Raw genomic sequence first — 10,647 nt, forward strand, 5'->3', positions numbered from 1 at the left:
AGTGATGTCTCCAATCAATTGAGGCATGATCAAAGATCACCTTCTACATCCTGAATTCCATCTAGAAGCCGCACCAACACCACTTAGCATTCTGTCAAGGTTTCTCAGTGAAAGTGTTGTTGGTTAAACCTTAAACCCTTAAAGGCAACACAAGATCTTCTACCGGTAACCAAAACCTGTCTGCCGGTAACCAACCAAAATAGATAGTGTTGACATCAATGATAAAACATCAATACAACACATAATCAATTCATCCATATTGCCAACAATCTCCCCCTTTGGCATTGATGGAAACACTAGATGTAAAAAACATCTAAGTACCAAGAAATGCCAAACAAGTCTCCCCCTATGGAAGACAACCAACAATCTCCTTAATATCAAGAACTCTCCCCCTGTGAATAATATCTCTGTGAAGTTCTGAATTTATTTTTCACATCACTATCTCTCTCCCTTTGACAACAATGCCCAAAATCTGACAATAATATCAAAGCAAGAATATAAGCCTCTGAATCTCAAAGTTGACTACTCCCCCTGAGAAGTAGCACCACTACATCAATTCAGAGCAAAGGATAAAGCTAATGATGCATACCAGACTGATGGTCTACTTCATCAATTAAGTTTTTGTTGGAGGGGTAGATACCCCTAACTTGTCTCTTAAACACTCAAATGATTCCTTAAACAACGGTTTAGTGAATATATCTGCAATCTGCTCTTTAGTGTTCACATAAACCAATTTGACTTCCCTTTCTTCCACCTTGTCCTTGTATTTTATTGATATGTGTTTAGTCTTAGAGTGAAATATCGGATTCTTAGACATGTGAATAGCTGCAGAGTTATCACAGTAGATAACTATCGATTCACTACAATTTACCTTGATATCCTTCAACATTTGCTTCATCCACAAGACTTGAGTGCAATTAGTTGTTGCTGCAACATACTCAACTTCCGCAGTAGATAAAGAAATACATAACTATTTTTTGTTGATCCATGAAACCAATTTCTTTCTAAGAAAGAAAGCTCCACCAGAAGTGCTCTTCCTGTCATCAGTATCTCCTGCCCAATCTGAATCTGTATATGCACATAAAGTGAAGTTATCATCTCTAGAATACCACAACCCATATTTTGTTGTTCCTTCCAAATACCAGAATATCCTCTTTACTGCACATTCATGATTTTATTTAGGATTAATTTGATATCTTGAAATAATACCCACTGCACTCGTAATATCTGGTCTAGTCTGAGTTAGATATAACAAGCCACTAATCTTAGACTTATACCTTATCGGATTTACTGGTGTAGATGTATCCTTGATATATAATTTATCACTTGTCACCATAGGAGTACTTACCAGTTTGGAATTATCCATACCAAACTTTTTCAACAATTCCCTCAGATACTTAGTTTGATAGATAAAAATGCCTTTGTCAGTTTGAGTAATCTCCAAACCTAAGAAAAATCTCATTTCACCAATCATGAACATTTCAAATTCATTCTTCATATTATTAGAGAATTCCATACACAATTTATCTTCACCTCCAAAAATGATATCATCAACAAATACTTCAATAATCAGAATATCATCATCAGTAATGTTATAATATAAATTACTATCAGCACTGCCTTTAGTAAAACCAAGCTTCAAAAGATATTTATCCAACCTTGCATACCAATCTCTAGGAGCTTGTTTCAATCCATATAAAGCTTTCCTCAATCTACAAACCATATCTTTATCATCTATCAATGAAAATACATCAGTTTTCTCAATGTATACCTCTTCCTCAAATTCACCATTCAAAAATTCACATTTAACATCCATTTGATAGACCTTATAGTTCTTATAAGTTGCATAGGCAAGAAATAGTCTAACATCTTCAATTCTAGCTACAAGTGCAAATGTCTCACCATAATCAATTCCTTCCATTTGAGAATATTCTTTACAAACCAATTTAGCCTTGTTTGTTACAACTTGACCATCCTCATTCAGTTTATTCCTAAAAACCCATTTAGTTCCAATAACATTCTTATTTTTAGGTTAGGGAACTAAACTCCAAGTCTCATTCTTCTCTATCTGATCTAATTCATCTTCCATAGCCTTTAACCATTGTTTATCTTTATAAGCTTCAATAACAGATGCCGGTTCAATTTGAGAAATAAGACATACCTCTTCATTTTCCAATCTTCTTCTTGTCATAACTCCCTTGTTCTTATTTCTAATGATTTGATCTTTAGAATGATTTAACCTTACATACCTTGGTGTCTTCTGAACTTTAGGTTCACTATTCTGATCATTAGTCATAGTTGAATTTTCTTATTGTGTCGGTGTAACTATGTCAGTGTCTTGTACCGGTTGAGGTATTGTTGGTTCAGTTATGATCATTTCTACTATTGGTTCCCTATCATATGATATAGATTGATTTTTGTATTGTTCATCCACTTTCACATTAGCACTCTCCACAATTTTCTGCAATCTTTTGTTATAACATCTATATGATTTTCTTTGAATTGAATATCCAATAAATATCCCTTCATCACATCTAGGATCAAACTTCCCAATTGAATCATCTCTTTTGATATAAAATTTACTTCCAAAAATTCTGAAATATTTAACAGTAGGTGTATGTCCAAACCATAATTCATAAGGGGTCTTACCGGTTTCACCTTTGATGTGAACTCTATTGAATGTATAGACTATTGTTATCATTGCTTCTCTCCAGTAGATGTGAGGAAATTTGGCTTCCATCATCATAGGTCTTGCTGCATCCAAAATGGTTCTATTCTTCCTTTCCACGATATTTTGTTGAGGAGTCTGAGGTGCAAATAACTGTCTTCTAATTCCATTTGTCTAACAATAACTATTAAATTCATGAGAAGTGAACTCACTGCCTTGATCTGATCTTAGACATTCGATTTTTAATCCAGTTTCTGTTTCCACCTTTTCTTTAAAGATCTTGAATTTCTCAAAGGCTTCAGACTTCTCCCTAAGAAAAGTCACCCATATCATTCTAGAATAGTCATCAATTATCAACATGAAATACCTATCACCTTGAAAGCTTCTAGTCCTTGTTGGACCACATAAGTCAGTGTGAATCAAATCAAGCACATCATTAGATTTATCATGTATCCTCTTAATATAGGTTCTAACTTGCTTTCCCAATTGACATTCCTTACATACCAGATTATGCGGCTTTATAATCTTAGGTATATCTCTAACTACCTTTGTTGAACTGATCTTAACAATACAATCAAAATTAACATGACACAACCTCTTATGCCATAACCAACTCTCATCAATATGAGAAATCAAACATGTCTTATTACCAGTGTTCAAAAGAAAGATATTACCTCCAGTCTGAGTATCGGTTGCAATCTCCAAACCAATTTTGTTAATGATTTTGCATTTTCTATCTTTAAACTGAAGTTACAAACCCTTGTCCACCAATTGACCAACACTTAAAAGATTATGCTTTCCATCCAGAGAAATAATACCTCTACCTTTGATCATACATACTTTGTCATCTCCAAATCTGACTTGACCACCATTGTATTCTTCCAGGGATAAAATATTTCTTTTATCTCCAGTCATATGATGTGAGCGTCCACTATCAATTACCCATTCATCCTTGTCTTCAACTTTTCTTGCCAGGGCCTTTTCTTCATTCATGATAGCCGGTTTCAGTTCATCTTCCTTTAAAGCATAGAACACCCATTTCTTTCCATTGTCGGATCCACTAGCAAAGTCTGTTGTCGGTTCATCCTCAGAGTCATCACTTACTCCTTCCTCATCCACTATGTAGCATTGTTTACTTTTATTGAATCTATATCTGTTCTGATTAGGCTTAAATGATTTCTTAACTCTTTCTTCAAATCTTGCATTCCTTTCAGGACATCTAGATTTAAAATGACCAATCTTATTACATGCAAAACATTTAAAAGGTGCTTTTCCTTCATACTTACTTCATGTCGGTCCTTTAGGTACTCTTCTAGCAAATAAGGCTTCAAGTTGCTCAAATTATTCATCCTCTTTCCTCATATCTTCCAATTCTTTTGCATATAAGGCTTTCCAATCACTTTTACTAGTAGATGATGATGCATGAAAAGCAGGTTCAAATTTTGTAGCTCCAGAAGGTCCAAATTCTTCAAGCTCAAAAGCAAATAATTTCCCAAATAGAATGTCTTTATTAATTGAAGTGTTTGCCATTGTTCTTAGTTCATTAATTGCAGTTTCCTTCATCTTGTAAGCCGGTGGAAGGGCTCTCAAGACTTTGGAAACTATTTCATCTTCACTCAGAGATCCTCCACAACATTGAATTCCCATGACAATCTCATTTACTCTTTCCATAAATGTAGCAATTCTTTCATTATCTTCCATCTTCAAATTCTCATATCTTACCCGGTAACCATCAATTTTAGCAATTTTGACAGTAGGATCACCTTCATTCAAAGTTTTCAATTTATCCCACATAACCTTTGCCAATGGTTTATCAGTCAATCCCATGATTGTCTGATCAGTAAGTGCACACAAGAGGGCTTCTCTAGCTCTGCAATCATTTTTAATATTCTTGTCCAGGTCTGCAGGAGAAGGATTTCCAGATGTCAGATTATAAGGTGTATATCCTTTCTCATTGATCTCCTAAATATCCTTGCCAAGACATCTAAGATGAGTCTCCATTTGGATTTTCTATATCCCATAATTTGTTCCATCAAGCTTAGGGATTTCTCTTTTGAAAATAGTTGTCGATGGATTTGATGTATTAGCTGCCATAGGATCTACCTCAAGTGGTTAAGCATCTGCAAAAGAGGACAAAAGCTCTGATACCAATTGTTAGGATAACCGATGGACAACTGAGACGGGGGGGGGGGGGGGGGGGTGAATTAGTTGTCAACAGATTATATCAATCAAACCACTTTAAAACCTTTAACTAGAGCACATAAAAATTGAATATCGAAATAGAAGAAACAGATACCGGTAAGCAATATAAATTAAGAATGAAATAGAGAATTAACACAATGCAACCATACCACATAACACCATGATTTGTACGTGGAAAACCCAGTAAAGGGAAAAACCACGGTGGGAAGCCTACCCACAATCAGATGATACTTCTATAGAAAGTATGTGATACAATGAGGGGCCTGCACATGCAGGAAGGCACACTGCCTAGAGCATACTGCTCATTACAAAAGAGTCTTACTGACTATAGAGAGGTTATAACCACCTCAAGATAATTGGCCAACAACCCAGAATAATGAACTGCCAAAGATAGCATCCACCATGCTTGATTACAGTCCTAGTTAAGCTCAATACAGAAGGCCTTTGACCTCTTACTTAAACCCAATTCGATCACCTATGATCAACCAGATCTCCTTCACATATGATATATCATTCCACGACCATGAACATACTTTTCATTCCCATTCCATGATCTACAATGAGATCTTACATCACTTTATACAAATCCTAAGGCCTAAACTAATTAGGTCGGCCACCTAAAAGATATTACAATAAGATCGATACATACATTCATATTACAATGATATGTCATGTCGGCTAATCCATAAAACATCCCAGTAACATGTAAAGAACACGTTATTATGATACCGGTCCACAACCTAGATAGGTACTAGATCTAATATGGGTCCACCACACCAAAGTGATGTCTCCAATCAATTGAGGCATGATCAAAGATCACCTTCTGCATCCTGAATTCCATCTAGAAGCCGCACCAACACCACTTAGCATTTTGTCAAGGTTTCTCAGTGAAAGCTTTGTCGGTTAAGCTTTAAACCCTTACTGGTAACACAAGATCTTCTACCAGTAACCAACCAAAATAGATAGTGTTGACATCAATGACAAAACATCAATGCAACACATAATCAATTTACCCATATTGCCAACATGAACAAGGGGTATTCTCTTGGGATCCTGCAACACCTACTCGAACTCTAAGAGGATTAGATGTCCATATAAAGAGAGGCATGAGGGTTGCAGTGTGTGGATCTGTTGGTTTAGGGAAATCAAGCTTCCTATCCTGCATACTAGGGGAAATAACCAAAATATCAGGTGTTGTCAAGATAAGTGGCACCAAATCATATGTTAGTCAGACTCCATGGATACCAAGCAGAAAAATTAGAGAATATTCTCTTGGGAAGGAATGGAAAAAAACTAGGTATGAGAGTGTTCTACAGGCTTGCACATTTAAAAAAGATCTTGAATTGTTCCCTTACGGTGACTGAACAAAAATTGGAGAAAGAGGAATAAATCTAAGTTGGGGGAAAAAGAAAACGATATAGATTGCATGTTCTTTATATCAAAATGCATATATTTATATTTTCGATGATCCTTTCAGTGTTGTTGACGCACATACAAGGACACACATTTTCCATGTATGATGTTCTTGAATTTGTTAGTTTAATTATCAAATTGAATAGAAGATAACCAACACTTCACAACGTAAAATAGAAGGGTTTGCATATGTCAAGATATATATTTTAGGTATTCTTATCTTAGTCTTTACAAGAGATAAATTCTTTGAATTTGATAATTTAATTATCAAATTAAAGAGCAGAAAACCAGTTTAATTATCAAATTTAATAGCAGAAAACCAACATTTCACAGAAGAAAAAAATAAGAAGATACATTGTTCCATATGAATTAATATAATTAACGTATGGTTTTCCGTTTCATGTTTATAATTCCAAAATATCTTGAAATTATTTTCTTCTGTTACAGGAATGTCTACTTGGTTTTCTGGGTTCAAAAATTGTAGTCTATGTCACTCACCAAGTCGAGTTTTTATTTGCAGTTGACCACATTATGGTGAGTTTGAAATTTAGTCCAATTTTATAGATTATCAGATTTCATATTCAAAGAGAATAACTAAAGGGATTTAATCTATGTTCACATTGCGCAATTGATATTTATTAAACTTTATTATAGGTAATGCGAGATGGTGAGAATACCCAAGCTGGAAACTATGAAGATATATTACAATCAAATACACATTTTGAGGAATTGGTGACTGCACATAAGAAAGCATTGAAATCTATTGATGACATGGAGAACTCTGAGATCCTCTCATCACAAGTACCCATTGAAGGATCATCCATTGATAACGAGACTAGTGTGGAAGATGTTAACCATGAATAGCTCCAAGAAGAAGAAGATGCACTTGAAGAGATTGAATCAAAAAATCAGAGAGAGAATGAAAATGATAAAGAAGATAGAAGTTCACAGCTTGTGCAAGAAGAAGAAAGGGAAAAAGGCAGGGTGAGTATGTGGGTGTATTGGTCTTACATTATTGCTGCATACAAAGAATTTTTGATTCCTATCATTTTATTAGTGCACACATTATTTCAGCTTCTCCAAATAGGTAGCAATTACTAGATGGCATTAGAAACTCCTTGGACTGAAGATCAAAGGCCCCTTGTTACCAAGTCCTTCCTCATTCTGGTTTATATAATTTTGGCATCATGCAGCTCATTATGTATTCTTGTGAGGACTATCATGCTTTGTCTAACTGGATTTAAAAGTGCTAAACAAATTTTCAGCAAAATGGACAGCTACATATTTCGGGCACCGATGTCCTTCTTCGATGCAACTCCAAGTGGTCGTATATTGAATCGGGTTAGTAGATTTTACAATTGTATCCTATTCTAATAGAAAATTAGAGAGAACCATTTGAAGAAAATGTTGTTTGTTGGCAACCATCAAATGATCAGAGTCAAGTGGACCAAGTCATTTCTTTTGGATTAGGATCTCTCGCTTTTACATTTATAGAGCTTTTGGGAATTATTGCAGTCATGTCTCAGGTTGCTTGGCAGGTATTTATTATGTCCATACCTATGCTTTCCATTTGTATATGGTATTAGGTATGCTCTTATCTCTAATAGATTTTCACCATCATGCAGCATATCCTTTTGGTTAGAAACAGAGAGGGAGTAGTCGATATTTAAGTTTATCTGAAAGTTGGTTCTAGAAAGAAATTTTTCTAAACATGTTTCCTTTCATTGCATGCATCAATATGACATAGTGACATCCAGAGAACTTTCTAGGTTAATTGGAGTTTGTAAATCTCCTATTATACAACATTTTGTAGAATCAATCTCTGGAGCAGCCACAATCAGGAGTTTTGACTAGGAGTCTGCATTCATGAATACAAATCTACATTTGATTGATGGATCTTCTAGACCCAGATTCCATAGGAGTGGAGTCATGCAGTGGCTTTACTTTCGGCTTGACCTTTTATCAAATCTTATATTCGTGTTCACTATGGTGCTCCTGATTTTCTTGCCAGAAAGTGTAATTAATCCAAGTACAAAGACATTGATTTGGGAAGTAATTATTCTTGATAAGGCTAAATTAAACAAGCTAGATAGATACCACAATTCATGAAAGTTGAACGACTATATGCAACTATAACAACCATTGCAAGCTTGGCAATAACATATGGTCTCACTATGAACAAGTACACAAGCCTTGCTAATATGGTACCTTTGTGATGTGGAAAACAATATGATCTCTGTAGAAAGAATAGTGCAATATTCACACATACCTAGTGAACCTCCATTGATCATAATTGTAGACCAAATTCCTACTATCCATCAAGAGGAAAAATTGATATCAATGACCTTCAGGCTATACCTACTAGTAACAATCTTTAAGTTTTCACTAATTTCAACTAGTTATTGCATTCTTAGTTAATATTCAACTTTTAAACTTGATGCACAAAATCAGGTGTGTTATGGGCCACATCTCCCACTTGTGTTAAAAGGAATTTCATGCACTTTTCATGGAGGGAAGAAGGTTGGGATCGTAGGGCGGATAGGTTGTGGTAAATCTACTCTGATTCAATCACTCTTTCAAATTGTAGATCTAGTAGGAGGTAGAATAGTTATTGATGGAATTAATATCTTAACAATAGGCCTGCATGATCTAAGATCCAGACTAAGCATCATTCCACAAGACCCAAGAATGTTTGAAGGCAATATAAGGAATAATCTAGATCCATTGGGAGACTATTTAGATGACCAGAGTTGGAAGGTGGGCTATATATGTTTGATTTTTAATTTTATCTTATTCTTGGATAATTGAAATATAAGTGCTCAGACATATGAAGGTGGGGCTTTTTGTTAGTAAATATTTACATTGCTTGTTCCTATGCTCTAGGCTTTGGAAAAATGCCAGCTAGGGGAAATCGTCTGGTCTAAAGAGGAAAATCTTGATTCTCTTGGTTTATATATATCCTATCAAATATTTTTGAAATGGGAAACACAAAATTCTTTTAACATCTTATTTTGCTACTTATATTCCCACTTAGGGTAAATATGTTAAACATACTGCACTGATATGATTTGCAGTAACTGTGAATGGAGAGAACTAGAGTGTGGGGCAAAGACAACTTGTGTGCTTGGGAAGGGTGCTACTAAAGCAAAGTCACATATTGGTACTGGATGAAGCAACTGCTTTAGTGGACACTTCCACAGATGGGATTATTCAACAAACTATAAGGATGAAATCTTAACCCTTCTATTTTCCTATGTTTGAGATTGTAAATCCTCTTCTTTTGCTTAGTCTATGAGCTGAATACTTGTTTTTAATAAGGAAATATTGTTGATTATGACTCCCCAAGCAAACTACTAGAGAACAAATCTTCTTCATTTGCCAAACTTGTTTCAGAGTACACTGTGAGATCAACTATTGTTGTTGGAAAATGGACAGTGTGATAATATCAGCTTTCAAATATGATGACGAAAAGCAATCTCTGCCTACTGAGATTTCAAGGTTTCAACCATTAAGTTTTGTTGGTTTTGATACCATGGGTCAGGCTTCATATTTATGGATATTTAGCTTCCCGGAGTATTTCTAATTAATGATAAACATATTTAAAGTTTCAAATCAATACCAGGTTGACAAAAGAAGGCTTGATGGTTACTTACAAGAATGAAGATTTTTCATTAAGAATAATGGATATGACTATGAATATGCACAAATATATGAAAATTAAAATCAAAATGAACATGAATATGAAAATATTGAAACTTGTCATGAAATATTGAATAACAAGAGTTGTATCATAGATGAAAAAGATAAATGTTTGCCAATTTTTTGAAGAAGGCAAATATAAATTAAATGAGATTGAAAATGCACTCTTTATTCCAAATTTTTAATAGCACCAAGGAAATTATATGGTTAAAATGAATTCATTTCTAAATTATTTATGTAGGGAGGAACTTCATTAGAAAGAAATTAAAATCCCACATCTATCATCTTTGAATGAACTTGATGAAATTATAAAACATCCTAGAATCCACAAATCACTAGTTGAAATTGATGAGAACATAATGTAAATTTTTAAGGAAAGAGGCCTTCATGTATTGTTATTGTGAGATTTTAAATTTTTGAATAAATATTTTATAATTAAATTATTAACTAAACAATGTAAACTTTTTGTATGAATTCTAAAAAATGTACAAAAATGAGACTTAAAAAATGAACAAAGTGTGGGGATTAAGGTGTCTCAACCTTTGCAAATCCTAACATTAATTTTGCATTTAGTTATTTATTATTTGACTACAAATGTCTAATCATCTAGTGGGAGCCACATGCTTGGTGGCATCCTACTTGGCGATGACTGTATGACACATATG

At 34.4% G+C, this 10,647-nt stretch overlaps 1 pseudogene; it reads left to right on the forward strand.

Moving 5' to 3' along the window:
• LOC131054380 (ABC transporter C family member 3-like) overlaps window positions 1-9,723 on the forward strand; it is a 76,250-nt pseudogene extending 66,527 nt beyond the window's left edge.
• The last annotated feature ends 924 nt before the right edge of the window (window positions 9,724-10,647 follow it).

This window comes from Cryptomeria japonica, chromosome 3 (assembly GCF_030272615.1).
Source record: "Cryptomeria japonica chromosome 3, Sugi_1.0, whole genome shotgun sequence".
NCBI lineage: Eukaryota > Viridiplantae > Streptophyta > Pinopsida > Cupressales > Cupressaceae > Cryptomeria > Cryptomeria japonica.